This window comes from Pristis pectinata, chromosome 9 (assembly GCF_009764475.1).
Source record: "Pristis pectinata isolate sPriPec2 chromosome 9, sPriPec2.1.pri, whole genome shotgun sequence".
Lineage (NCBI taxonomy): Eukaryota > Metazoa > Chordata > Chondrichthyes > Rhinopristiformes > Pristidae > Pristis > Pristis pectinata.
The window spans coordinates 11,500,328-11,515,210 of record NC_067413.1 but is presented as its reverse complement, the minus strand read 5'-3'; the positions used below and the strand labels follow the sequence as shown (position 1 = coordinate 11,515,210).

General features: G+C 45.7%; 1 protein-coding gene across 4 annotated transcripts in view; it reads left to right on the top strand.

Annotated features, from left to right (window-relative positions):
- The window catches only part of LOC127574711 (guanine nucleotide-binding protein G(s) subunit alpha), a 328,685-nt gene that overhangs the window by 205,511 nt on the left and 108,291 nt on the right, over positions 1–14,883 (top strand). The window lies entirely within an intron of this gene.

The window sequence follows — 14,883 nt, the reverse complement described above, 5'->3', positions numbered from 1 at the left end:
ATCTATCGCCTTCGAAGATACTTCATGTCTTGACATCCACTGCTCTCTGCAATTGAGAATTCTAAAGATTCACAATCCTCACAAAGAAATTTTTTGTCATCTCAGTCTTAAATGGGTATCCCTATATCCTGATGGGTGACCCAATCTCCTGAGGCTGTGCCCTCTAGTTCTAGCCTGGTCTCAGCAGCTACCTCATCAGCTCCTTCAGAAACTTATACACACAGTGAAATCACCTTCATTCTTTTAAACTTCATACCATCATAGCAATCTGTCTTAACCTTTTCATTTTCTTTGGAACACTTCAAAATCTACACGAAACTCTGATAAAAGTTATAATTAAAAAAAATATATGTGGAGCTCAGTCTTGTTGTCCAGTGGGTTAATGCACCAGTGTGAGAAATGGCTCTCTTTCCCTTCGGTTCATAAATGTTAGAGGGAGCACACCTTCCCACCCAGCCAAAGTGTTTCCTTGCTTGAAACCTTGTCCACATGGAGCATCGGGTTTTCTCCCCTGGTTCACCTTTCATCAACTTGAACCCATCCAATGCCCCCCGATCACATCCCGACTTGCAACGAGACCCTTTCACCCGTGACCGTCTGCTCGTCACTTTTTACGGGCCATCAGCAGATAGCAAACAGGTTCCATTTTTTACAGACGTCCATAAGTCAATTTTGTCCATTCGTGGGAAGATGCACAAAACAAAAATCGCTCCACAATGTTGTAATAAACGGCATCAAAAGCACATCAGACTGATAAGAAAGAACAATGACTGCAAGTGGAGAGAGAGAGAGGAAACAAACATATGGACGTACATCGCACTTCTGAATTTAATAATATTATGGGAGCTCGTTCATATGTAGAGGCATCCACAAGTTGTAGAGTACTAGACGTGCGTAACCCGGGGTGTGGCCTGTACTAGCTCCTGGTCAAGCAACATCTCAACTTTAAAATCTCACTCCCTCCCTTCACTTTCTCTGTAACCTCCACCAATCCTCCCACCCTCCAATCTGTACTCTTGAATTCAGGGTTCCAAATGTCCCTGATTGTTGCACCATTGTCAGCCGTACCTCAATCTCTCTTGGTGCTGGTGCACTTCCAGCCTCTCCGATCTGCCTCTCTTCCTTCACAGTGATCTCCAAAACCTGTTTTCAAACACGTTTTGTTTTTATAGGGCAGTGATATGCAACTTGGGTTATATAAGGATTTGGTGAGATCACATCTGGAGTACTGTGCACATCATTCGTCTCCTTAACTAAGGACAGATGTTAATGGGCCAGAAGCAGTTCAGTGAAGGTTTAATAGACTAATAACTGGAGTAGGCAGATGGTTTAATGAGAAAAGGTTCAACAGGCTTGCCCAGTATCTGCTGGAGAAATGTGAGAATAGTTTAAAAGAGTGAGTGGAAATGTCGAAGGCTCTTAGTAGGATGGATGTTGAGAGTGTGCTGGCACTTGTTGGAGAATCCAGATGGAGGGTCTGGACCTGAAACATCAACTGTCCATGTCCCTCTTCCAATGCCACCTGACCCGCTGAGTTCTTCCAGCAGTGCGTTTTTTTGCTGTGGAAATAGATGATGTTAATGGTGACACAGGTATATGGTCTGACGGATATCTCAAGAGTAAAGTTTCAGCCAGTTTACAGGGAGAGGAAGAACATCTAAAACCAAAGGGCATCGGGTTAAGGTGAGGAGCAAGCAGGTTAGAGGGAATCTGAGGATTTTGTTTCATTTAGAAGTGGTTCCAATTGGAACACACTGTCTGAGTTGGTGTTGGAGGCCAGTACTCTCAAAGTGTATCTGGGTGAGCACTTCATTGGCTAAGGCGTAGAAGGCTACAGACCACGTGCTGGTAAATGGGATTAGTGTAGATGTGTACTTGATGGCCTGCATGGACATATTGGGCCAAAGGGCCTGCTTCTGTGCTGTAAGACTCCATGACTCTATAACTCTTGAAATTCAACTGGATACCTCCAGTCACATAGTGTTGTTGACATGGAACACAGTACTGCACAGGAACAGGCCCTTCGGCCCACGATGTTGTGCCAAACTAATTAAACTAGTAGTTAAACACCTAACTAAACTAATCCCTTCTGCCTACACACTGTGCATATCCCTCCATTCTCTGCACATTCATGTGCCTATCTAAGAGTCCCTTAAACACCTCTATCATATCTGCCTCCACTACCACCCCTGGCAGTGCATTCCAGGCACCCACCACTCTCTTTGTAAAGAACCTTGCCCCACACATCTCCTTTAAACTTTCCCCCTCTCACTTTAAATGCATGTCCTCTAGTATTGGACATTTTGACCCTGGGAAGAAAATTACTGACTGTCTACTCCATCTATGCCCCTCATAATCTTATAAACTTCAACTTATCCCTGCGGGGTCTGCATGCGATGGTCCACCTTCGGAGCATTGCTGGGAAGTTCGGCCATGTTGCTCTCAGTTGCAACCATCTACATAGTTTTGTAGTCCAGCCCAGCTGTGGGACTCTCGATTCAGGGAGCCCTCACTTACCTCCTCTCCTCTGCCCTTCACACATTCCCCCACCCAAGCAATCGCAAAACCATTCACCCCCTGCCCTGGCTCCCTGATCCAACCTACACCTGTCTTACCCAGAGCTTGACACAGTCCCCAGTGGGACAGGACCTTGAGAAAGGTGCATCAGGTCAGTCAGTGGTGTCCATCAAGTCATCTGCAGGCTCTACTAAGTTATGCCTGTGACCAACTCACATCCTTCCCCCACTGCCACTCGATTCCCAGTCTTCATACTTGGTGGCTGAGCAGATCGGAGTACTGTCCACTGTTTTGGACCCGTTATTGAATAAAAGATTTAGTACTATTGGAGACCATCCAGATCAAAGCAGTATGACGACTGCTCTGCCCGGGACCACAAGAAACTGCAGAGAGTTGTGGACACAGCCCAGTGCGTCACGGAAACCAGCCTTCCCTCCCTGGACTCTGTCTTTACCTCTCGCTGCCTTGGTGAAGCAGCCAGCATAATCAAAGACCCCACCCACCCAGGTCATTCTCTCTTCTCTCCTCTCCCATCAGGCAGAAGATACAGGAGCCTGAAGGCACGTACCACCAGGCTCAAGGACAGCTTCTACCCCACTGTGATAAGACTATTGAACGGTTCCCTTATACGATGGGATGGACTCTGACCTCACAATCTACCTTGTGACCTTGCACGTTATTGTCTACCTGCACTGCACTTCCTCTGTAGCTGTGACACTTTACTCTGTACTGTTATTGTTTTTACCTGTACTACCTCAATGCACTCTGTACTAACTCAATGTAACTGCACTGTGTAATGAATTGATCTGTACGATCGGTATGCAAGACAAGTTTTTCACTGTACCTCAGTACAAGTGACAATAATAAACCAATACCAGTACCAAAGGAGATTTACCAGGCTAATTCCTGGGAAGAGAGGGTTGTCCCATCAAGAGAGGCTAGACAGTTCGGGTCTGTACTCCTTGGAGTTCAGAAGAATGAGGGTCGACCTTATTCAAATGTATAAGACCCTAAGTAGGCCTGACAGGGTAAATGTTAAGATGTTTCCACTAGTGGGAGAGTCACCAATAAGAAGACATAGCTACAAGATAAGGGGCCAGTCGTTTAAAACAGAGTTACATAGAAATCTCTTCTCTCTGGAATTCTCTGCCGCTGAGGGAGGTGGAGGCCAGATCATTAGATATAGTTAAGATGGAGACAGATAAATATTTGAAAGATCATGGAACTGAGGGTTATGGCAAACTCATACTGGTTTATTATTGTCACATGTACCAAGTTACAGTGAAAAGCTTTTATGTGTCATCCGGACGGATTGTGCCATACATAATTACATCAAAGTAGTAAAATGAATGCAGAATATAGTGTTGCAGGCACTACAACTGGTACAGAAGAGGAGCTGAGGCCAGCATAGATCAGCCATGATCATATCGAATGGCTGAGCTGGCTTGAGGGGCCGAGTGGCCTCCTCCTGCTCCTATTTTCTTGGGCAGGCACGGTAGTGTAGTGGTTAGCGTAACGCTTTACAGCGCCGGCGACCCGGGTTCAATTCCGGCCATTGTCTGTAAGGAGTTTGTACGTTCTCCCCGTGTCTGCATGGGTTTCCTCCGGGTGCTCCGGTTTCCTCCCACATTCTGAAGACGTACGGGTTAGGAAGTTGTTGGCATGCTATGTTGGCGCCAGAAGCGTGGCGACACTTGCGGGCTGCCCCCAGAACACTACGCGAAAGATGAATTTCACTGTGTGTTTCAATGTACATGTGACTAATAAAGATATCTTACGTGTGTTGAAAGCTTTCTGAAGGGTTATGTTGTCTGGAGGCTTTCTGTGGATTGGCTGGTGCTGTCTACTAAAAGGGGCCTGTTGATATATGAACTCTTTAAAAGGAACAGAAACCTCACTTGCTAATGAGGGGTCTTGAGGAGAGTGCTCCACACAGTTTGATGGTTCTTCATTAGTTGTAAGAAACAGCAAATTGTAATCATACCACATCTTTAGTGCAGTAATATGGCCAAAGGCGCTTAAATGCAGAGGGCTCGTTGTTAACAGCATGTACTGCCCAGCGCTTATAAACCACATCTTTGACCTTATTTCACAGGGCACTGCTAGGGAGCCAGAATATCCAGGTGTGGAAGGGGCCCTCTTGGGTCTTTGCAACCATGGGGTTTAACTTGGTGTGTTTTTCTGTTTTGATTTTGTTTGAGCTAAATTTGAGCTGCAGGAGAGTCGGAGCAAACAAAAGTCATTGTCAGCAAACACACAGTCTGCTCGCACTGTTCCCGTGTGTGCTTTCCCAAGTGAACCTTCTCCACTTCTCACTCCCCAAAGATTCCTTCTGTTTGTGTGTGCCAGAATGTCCAAAAAAAAATAACAAGTCACCATTTATAAATAGAGCTCCTCCTGATGTGGATGGGCAGATCGTGGGTAGATACTGCTCATGTCTAAACAACTCTTGAAACCAAATCTCAGCGCACAGATCAAGACAATGTAGTCATCTCAAGACTTGAAGTGGGCCCAGCGATGAGTTTTACGTTGCAAGAATTATTTGAATCCTTTTGTTTAAGTTTTATCAGGATTGTGTTAATCTTGATGTGGAGAGCATTTCTGAACCCAAGTATTGAACCTTCCTATCTCACAGAGAGTGGTGAATCTCTGAATTTCTCCACCCTAGAGTTTGTAGAGACTAAGTCATTGAAGGCACTTAAATAGAAGGTAGGAAATCTTCTGAAAGATCAGGGAATTAAGGACCATAGGGAACTGGTACAGAAGAGGGTTTGAGGCCTGGGCAGACTAGAAAGGGTGCATAGAAGATTCACAAGGATGTTACTGGGACTGGAGGGCTTGAGTTAGAAGGAGAGGCTGGATAGGCTGGGATATTTTTTCCTGGAGCATAGGAGGCTGAGGGGTGACCTTACAGTTGTATATAAAATCATGTGGGTTGTGGATAAGGTGGATGGTCGCAGTCTTTTCCCCAGGGTAGGGGAGTCTAAAATTAGAGGACATGGATTTAAGGTGAGAGGGAAAAGATTTAACAGGGACCTGAGGGTCAACTTTTTCACACAGAGGGTGGTGGGTATAAGGAACAAGCTGCCAGAGGAAGTGGTAGAGGCGGGTACAATTACAATGTTTAGAAGACATTTAGACAGGTACATGGATAGAAGAGGTTTAGAGGGATATAGGCCAAACACAGGCAATGGGACTAGCTTGGGTAGAAGACATTTTGGTCGGCATGGATGAGTTGGGTCGAAGGGCCTGTTTCCGTGATGTCTAACTTTTGTAATTCAATGAGACAATGCACATGGGTTATCACGATCAACACACACAATGCGGGAGGAACTCAGCAGGTCAGGCAGCTTCTATGGAGGGCAATAAACAGTCTTGACCCAAAACCTCATCAGGACTGGAAAGGAAGAGGGCAGAAGCCAGAATAAGAAGGTCGGGGAGGGGGAGGAGCACACGCAGGCAGAGGATAGGTGAGTCCAGGTTATCGTGATCATGAGATTTCGTCACAAACCCAAAACAACTGTTCTTGAACTTCCCGATGCTTCACAGAATGAGAAGACATTCCAGTTTATGTTAATATATAGAGAGGTGTCCATTGTTTCATCATTGCTGGCCGAGAATCCTGGAACTTTGTCCTCACAGCACTGTGAGGGTCTCTTCGCAAGGCCCCACTGTTAAGGTGAAAGAGACAGAAGCAGCAGGAGGTCACAGTCAAGCCTGCTCCAGCACTCGTAAGGTGTGGCTGACCCTGGGCCTCAGATTCCCATCCATTTCCAGTGTCTTCGATCCCCAAAGTGTTGGAAAAAGGGTCCATCTCAGTGTTGAATAAATTCAACAACTCAACATCCTGTAAAGTAGCCAAATAATAGTCAAGGGCAACTCAGAGTGGACAATTAAATGATAGCTCAGACAGCAAAAGCCCATAAAAAGAATTACAATGGTCACTTTGAAGAATGTTTTCCTACTCTTTATCCTAAATAGCCAACTCACTAACCTGAAACTCTGTCCCCTAGGCTGCTCACCCTCTCAGCACCTTTCCAGTATCTGGAAGTTTTTGCAAATGTTTTCAGCTCTGACGGTCTTGACAGCTGGTAAGGCTAGGGGCGGGGCTTCTCTGTGGGGGGAAGCTTTTCACTGGCGACCATACGAAGCAGGAGTAGGCCACTCGGCCCCTCAATCCAGCTCCACCATTTAATGACATCACGGATGATCTGACTGTAAATTGACCTACACAGTGCATTTATGTCAATGTGTTTATTTTGCATGTGTAAGTTATATATAATTTATGTTAATTTAAGTCTATATTAACCTATGTTTGCCCTTGTCTAGTCATGTTCTGTGCTGCTGCTGCAAAACGCGAATTTTCTTGGCATTTATACCCTGTGAGTGTATGCCTATGACAACGATAAACTTGAACATTTACCCACAGTAACCATTCACCCCCTTCCTTATCAAGTGCTTATCGGTCTGCTTTAAAATTATTCAAATACTCTGATTACGCTGCCCTTTGAAGGAAGTTCCAAGGACATACAGCCCAGCGAAGCAAGACGTTTTGCCTCATCTCTATTAAATGTGTGATCTCTTATTTTTAAACGGTGACCCTTGGTTCCAGACTCTCCCACAAGAGGAAACATTCTCCCTGTCAGCTCCCTCTTCCTTGACTGAACCCAGCCCTTCCAAGTCTAACCTAGGCCGGCCCAGTGGCAGCAGTCTCCGCTCCAGTGACATGGGATCTGATCTGACCTCTGGTGCTGTCTATATGGAGTCATCAGTGCCCGGGATCACTGACCTGTGACCTCAGTGCCAGGGGTCACTGACCTGTGACCTCAGTGCCAGGAGTCACTGATCCTTCCTCTGGACTGACCTGCCCTCGATGCCTGCAATCGCTGGCCTTGCCCTTTGTACACTTCTCTGCCTACAGTTAGAGTTCTGAGCTAAACTCACTAATGTCACTGCTGGGATGTCACAGTCGCTGAATCGCTGTGTGTTGGAACCTCAGTGCAAACGCCTGCGCTTACTGATGGTTGAAGCGTTGAAGTCCCTGTGGATGTCCATATGTCAGGTATTCCTACATCACAGAGTATCCGTACTGAAGTGAGAAATCTCACGCAGACTCTGATGTAGGTACCAGGGACACTGTTTGTGGCAGAGTAGGTCAGTGCTTAAGATTAGAGCAACAGACAATCTGCTGGAGGAACTCAGTGGGTCGAGCAGCATCTACAGGAGGAAAGGAATTGTTGTTTCGGGTCAAAACCTGCACCAGGAGGGTTTCCCCCCACAGATGCTTCTCAACCCCCTGAGTTCCTCCAGCAGATTGCCTGTTGCTCCATATCCCTGCAGAGTCTAGTGCCTCCAATGTTTAAGATTAGATTGGAGCAGTGCTTGATGGAGAGAGATGGGGATGGGATGTGGACGGGTGCTGAACATGATTAGGATTATCAATTAGCTCATGTAAAGGGGGAGTACCTACAGATGGGTGGGTACGATGGTTAGAATGGAGGGGATGGGCCAAGGGGCCTGAATCGGTGCTGTATAGCTCTATGACAGCTTGGGCAGAGTAGCCAGATCCAATCACAGACACATTCCAATACAGAAGGAGGCCATTTGGCTCAATGTGTCTGTGCTGGCTGAGGAAGATCTAGCCAGCCTAATTCTGCCTTCCTGTGGGTCCCGGCTCTATGCCTTCACATCCAAGTACTTTAAATGTGATGTGGTTTTCTCCTTCAACCTCTCTTCCAAGGAATGACTAAGATAAACCCATGGTCAGTGCCAGGACCACTGCTCTTTGAAAACCATTTAAGACATAGGTTCCAGGGTAAAAGTAGATGGCATGAAGCTTAGACGTGTGGTGAACAGAGTAGTAGTCGACTGCAGAATGGAAGACGTGGCCAATGGAGTTTAGTACAAAGATGTATGAAGTGATGCACCTTGCAAGAGAAAAAAGGAGTATTTATTGACAACGCTGCTTCAGCTAATGAGTTGCAATTGGGGTGATCATGTATGAATCACAGCAGAAACTCCATTGTACACCAGTTGGCTCGGAAGAGGGAGTGTTCAAAGAGAGGAGACAACTGCAGCAGCTTCTCCCGACAACAGCAGGGTAACTCCCTCTGAAAGTTGCAGTGATTAAAGGATAGTTGCATATAAATGTTATGCATGGAATTGATTTCAGTCACTTCCAGAGAGGTGAAGACCAAACCTAACTGATGAGAGAACTCCTTACCCAGTCAAGTGAAGATCACACCTGACAAACTTGTGTTGCTTAGCGGAGGGAGAGGGTGGGTGAGGGCACGGTGCTGCATTCATGGACTTTCCGCAGACCACTGAGTCAATGCAACAGTGGTAGCATGAAATCAAAATAGGGCAAACAGTGGAAGATAAGGCGGAGAGAGTTTATTTGTTGGAATAAACAGATGCATACAAGAGAATATATGATAAACAGTAGGGCAGTAAGAATGTTGGGGAACAGAGGGCTCTTGGAGTGCATGCCGACACATTCCTGAAGGATGAGAAGATGAAGAGTTCAAGACATGCAGTATACCTGACTTTATTAGCTGAGCAATGAAATGTAAGAGCAAGGATCTAGAACTATGTAAAACACTTGTTCTATATTTCTTTGCAATATAGAAGTAGGCCATTCAATCCATCACTTCTATGCTGACTCACAGACCAATTCCCCCAGTAATTTTCCCTGTAACCTATTCTGCCCACATTCCCATCAATCTGACCACTCACCTGCACATTAGGGGCAATTTACAGTGGCCAGTTAACCTTCCAGCCTTTTCACACCATTAGGAAGTGGGAGGAGACCCATGTGGTCTTAAGGCGAATGTCCACACAGAGAGCACCAGAGGTCAGAATCGAACCTGGGTCGCTGGAGCTGAGGTAGCAGCTCTACTAGCTGTGCCACTGTGCTGCTCTAGTAGGCCAGACTGGACTATTGGGTACAATTGTGGTCACCACAGCACTGGAAAAATGCAGTGGCCCTAGAGAGGGTTAACTGGTGTGTTTCCAGGGCTGGAGTATTATGGTTATGAGCACAGACTGGTTGGGTTAGGAATGTTTTCTTCAAGTTGTTAAGAAGGTGTATGGTGTGTTGGCCTTCATTAGTCGGGGTATTGAGTTCAAGAGTCGCCAGGTAATGTTGCAGCTCTATAGAACTCTGGTTAGACCACACTTGGAGTATTGTGTTCAGTTCTGGTCGCCTCATTATAGGAAGGATGTGGAAGCTTTAGGGAGGGTGCAGAGGAGATTTACCAGGATGCTGCATGGATTGGAGAGCATGTCTTATGAGGATAGGTTGAGTGAGCTCGGGCTTTTCTCTTTGGAGAGAAGGAGGATGAGAGGTGACTTGATAGAGGTGTACAAGATGATAAGAGGCATAGATCGAGTGGACAGTCAGAGACTTTCTCCCAGGGTGACAATGGCTAACACGAGAGGACATAATTTTAAGTGATTGGAGGAAGATATAAGGGGGATGTCAGGGGTAAGTTTTTTGCACAGAGTGGTGGGTGCATGGAACACACTGCTGGCAGAGGTTGTGGGGACAGGTACATTAGGGACATTTAAGAGACTCTTAGATAGGCACATGAATGATAGAGAAATGGAGGGCTATGTGGGAGGGAAGGGTTAGATAGATCTTAGAGCAGGATAAAATGTCAGCACAACATTGTGGGCCGAAGGGCCTGTACTGTGCTGTAATGTTCTATGTTCTAAAACAAAAGAGAGTAAGGGGAGATTTAGTAAAATTATGGCATGTCAAGGCAGGATGAACATGAAAGACCTACCTCAGCAGGGAAATCACCAACCAGGGGACATAAATGTGAGTTGGTTTGGTAGGAGGATTTGGGGAGATGGGGTAAGGAGGGGGTTGAGAAAAAAATACTTCATTGAAGTGGTGGAGCTCAGAAACTCACTGCCTGGAATGTGGGTGGAGACACAGACACTCAGTATATTTTAAAAGTACCTGCAAGAGCAGTTGAAGAACCATAACCTGCAGGACTGTGGACCAAGAACTGGGAGGTGGAGAGCCAATATGGAGATGAAGAACTGATTTGCCTCCTTGGGTGTCATGAACTTCTACCTGTTCTCTGCATTGATATTTTATTCCACTATAGTCCAAGGATCCATCAGTCTCAGTGTGAATGATGGTCGGTGCAGACTTTGTGGGCTGAAGGGCCTGTTTCCATGCTGTAGGACTCTAGAACACTCTATCCATGAAGTTCCTGGGGATTGGGAAGGATGGTGGAGTTGAGGCCAAAGATCACTTTGCCTGGGATATTATTAAACCATGGAGCAAGCTCAAAGGACCAGATGGACTATATCTGCATCTAACGCACAGCACACTCAACCCAATTTTGTGCATTTTTTTAATTCTAAATCATTTAATTAAATTTAAATTTCCCAGCATTAATAAAACGTGCGGTAGGAAAAACATCTGCTCCCACTTGTCCATGCGGCTAAGTCTTGGGAACAACTCTCTCATAACTTATTGACCTCTCTTTCTCCCCACTACTTTTTAAAACCTAACTTTTTGACCAACTATCTCACCCATTTCCAACAGAACACTGTGGAGCCAGAGTAATTAACTACATTCAATGTTGTATTGGATAGATTTTTGGATTATTAGGGAACCAAGAGTTGATGCTAAATGACAACAGATTGAGTTCCCATCCTGGACTGGATTAGCAGATCTTGCCCACATGCCTTTCAGCTTCAGAGTTGGGTTGGGAGAGGTCAGGAGAGAGAACGTTGGCTTGGTTCCCAATCCCAAATGGTGAGTCAGCGATCATAATTGGAGACTGGATTGGGCTCAACTAATGCCTCCCAGATTTATAAAGTTGTCAATTCTCAAAGAAAGACAGAGCCCCAAAAAGCTTTGGTACATCCAGGACAAGAGGATACTGATAATTAGTTTTGCTGAATTGAGTGTTGTACTAAAGGTGTTGCACTTTGAGAGACCAAATGTGAAGGGAAAGTACACAGTTAATGGCAGGACCCTTAACAGCATTGATGTACAGAGTGATCTTGGGGCCCAAGTCCATAGCTCCCTGAGAGTGGCTGCACAGGTTGATATGTTGTAAAGATGGCACGCTTGCCTTTAATGGTCGAGACATTGAGTTCAAGAGTCAGGAAGTTATGCTGCAGCTTTATAAAACTCTGGTTCGACCACATATGGAGTATTGCATTCAATTCGGGTCACCCCATGATAGGAAGGATGTGGAAGCGATAGAAAGGCTTCAGAAGAAGTTTACCAGAATGCTGCCTGGATGAGGGGGTATGTGCTCTAAGGGGAGGTTAGACAAACCAGGTTTTTTTCTCTGGAGCAGTGGAGGCTGAGGGCAGACCTGATAGAAGTTTATAAAATTATGAGAGGCATTGATAACCAGTATCTTTTTCCCAGGGTTGAAATGTCTAGTACCAGAGGGCATGCATTTAAGGTGAAAGGGGAAAAGTTCAAAGGAGAAATGAGGGGCAAGTTAAGATAAGATAAGATCTTTATTAGTCACATGTACATCGAAACACACAGTAAAATACATCTTTTGCGTAGTGATTTTTTTGGGGGGGCAGGCCGCAAGTGTTGCCACGCTTCCGGCGCCAACATAGCATGCCCATAACTTCCTAACCCATACGTCTTTGGAATGTGGGAGGAAACCGGAGCACCCGGAGGAAACCCACGCAGACACGGGGAGAATGTACAAACTCCTTACAGACAGTGGCCGGATTTGAACTCGGGTCGCTGGCGCTGTAAAGCATTATTTTACACAGAGAGTGGTGGGCACCTGGAATGTGCTGCCAGGAGTGGTGGTGGAGTCAGATACGACAGAGGCATTTAAGAGGCTCTTAGATAGGCACATGGATGTGCAGAGAATGGAGGGATATGGACCATGTGCAGGCAGAAGGGATTAGGTGTCATTAGCTTAATTAGTTTGGAACAACATCGTGGACCAAAGGGCCTGTTCTTGTGCTATATTGTTCTATGTTGTAATTATAGAGTTCCATCTCAAGTTTGGACATTAAATATGTTTTTTCTGGTCTTGCAAATGCTCAGTGCAGAGACAATTGTAATGGAATAAAATGCCCTTAATTCACAGGAGTTTTCAACCTGAAGAACATAAATAGGAGAAAGAGGAGGCTATCTTACCCCTTGATCCTGCTCCTACCATTCAGTAAGATTGTGACTGACCCAATGGCCTGATCCCCATAACTCTTGGTCCTCCAATAATCCAAAAATCTATCCAACACAACCTTGAATGTAGTTAATTACTCTGGCTCCACTGTGTTCTGCTGGAAATGTTGGGTGAGATGACTGGTCAAAAACTTAGGTTTTAAGGATTAGTGAGGAGAAAGAGAGGGAAGAGTGTTGGAGCGATGACACAGCCTTGCTTGGAGTTCGAACCATGAGCTTATTGATGCCTGATAAGAAGCTAAGGAGCAGGACTTCCATTCAGATTGTGATTTGTAAAAAGCAAGTTAATTTCTTTCAAATAGATTCTTCTCTGCTGGTGTTGTGGGCATACCCGATTCCAAGTCTGTTATTGGTATTGGTATTGGTTTATTATTGTCACTTGTATTGAGGTCTTGCATACTGATCGTACAGATCAATTCATTACACAGTGCAGATACATTGAGTTAGTACAGACTGCATTGAGGTAGTACAGGTAAAAACAATAACAGAGTACAGAGTAAAGTGTCACAGCTACAGGGAAGTGCATTGCAGGTAGACACTAAGGTGCAAGGTCACAACAAGGTAGATTGTGAACCATTCAATACTCTTATCACCGTGTGATAGCAGCTGTCCTTGAGTCTGGTGGTATGTGCCCTCAGGTTCCTGTATCTTCTGCCTAATGGGAGAGGAGAGAAGAGAGAATGACCCAGGTGGGTGGGGTCTTTGATTATGCTGGCTGCTTCACCAAGGCAGTGAGAGGTATAGGGGAGGCTGGTTTCCATGACGCGCTGGGCTGTGTCCACAGCTCTCTGCAGCTTCTTCCGGTCCTGGGCAAAGCAATTGCCATACCAAGCTGTGATGCATACCAAATCTCCACAAACTCCTAATGAATTAGAGCCACTGGCGTACCTTCTTCCTGATTGCATGAATGTATTGGACCCAAGATAGATCCTCTGAGATGTTGACACCCAGGAACTTGAAGCTGCTCACCCTTTCCACCACTGACCCCTCAGTGGGGACTGGTGTGTGTTCTCCCGACTTCCCCTTCCTGAACTCCACAATCAATTCCTTGGTATAACTAATGTTGAGTGCAAGGCTATTGTTGTGACACCACTCAACCAGTCCATCTATCTCACTCCTGTATGCCTCCTCGTCGCCACGTGGGACTCCACCAATGACAGTGGTATCATTGGCGAATTTATAGGGAGTGTTTGAACGCCAGAGCCACACAGTCATGAGTGTAGGGAGAGTAGAGCAGTGGGCTAAGCACGCATCCTGGAGGTGCCCCTGTGTTGACTGTCAGTGAGGAGGAGGTGTTATTACTGATCCCCACTGACTGTGGTCTCCTGATAAGGATGTCAAAGATCCAGTCAGATCATAGAGCAAGACCGCGCGAGTACAGGCCTTTCGGCCCAACCAGTCCATGCCAACCATGGTCTCCACCCAGCTAGTCCCAATTTCCTGTGTTCAGCCCATATCCCTCTAAGCCCTGCCCCTCCATGTACCTATCAAAGTGCTTCTTAAATGATACTATTATACCTGCCTGAACCACTTCCTCTGACGGCTCGTTCCATATACTCACCACCCTCCATGTAAAAAGTTGCCCCTCAGGTCCCTTTTAAATTTTTCCCCTCTCACCCTAAACGTATGCCCCCTAGTTTTGGACTCCCCTACCCTGGGGAAAAAGCCTGCTACCATCCACCTTATCTCTGCCTCTCATAATTGTGAACCTTTCTGATGTAATTGTTTTTAATGCTAGTAGTTTGAGACAATTGTGAGATGCGGAACAAGCAAAATCTGAAGCAAAGGAGAATGCAGGAAATTCTCAGCAAATCAGGCAGCATCTATGGAGAAAGAAAAACTGAAGTTAAACATTACAGGTGGACAACTTCATATCAGAACTGTACAGTTCTGACATAATTGGGAAAGGATGGGCAGATTGCTTGTTGCTCCAGAACTTAAGACATCTCTGCCTTCCCCCATGCTTCTGAGACCTGGATTACCTACAGAAGGCAACTTAAATCACTGCAGTTGTACCTTGTCTCCACAAAATCTTCCAAATCCACTGGATTGACCTGCTGAGTGTTTCCAGTATTTTCTGCTTTTGTTTCAGATTTCCAGCATCTGCAGTTTTTTAGCTTCAGGAGATAGAGTGAGTCGGTGCTACTGGAGAGAAAGGGGTCAGGAGAATGTCTCTG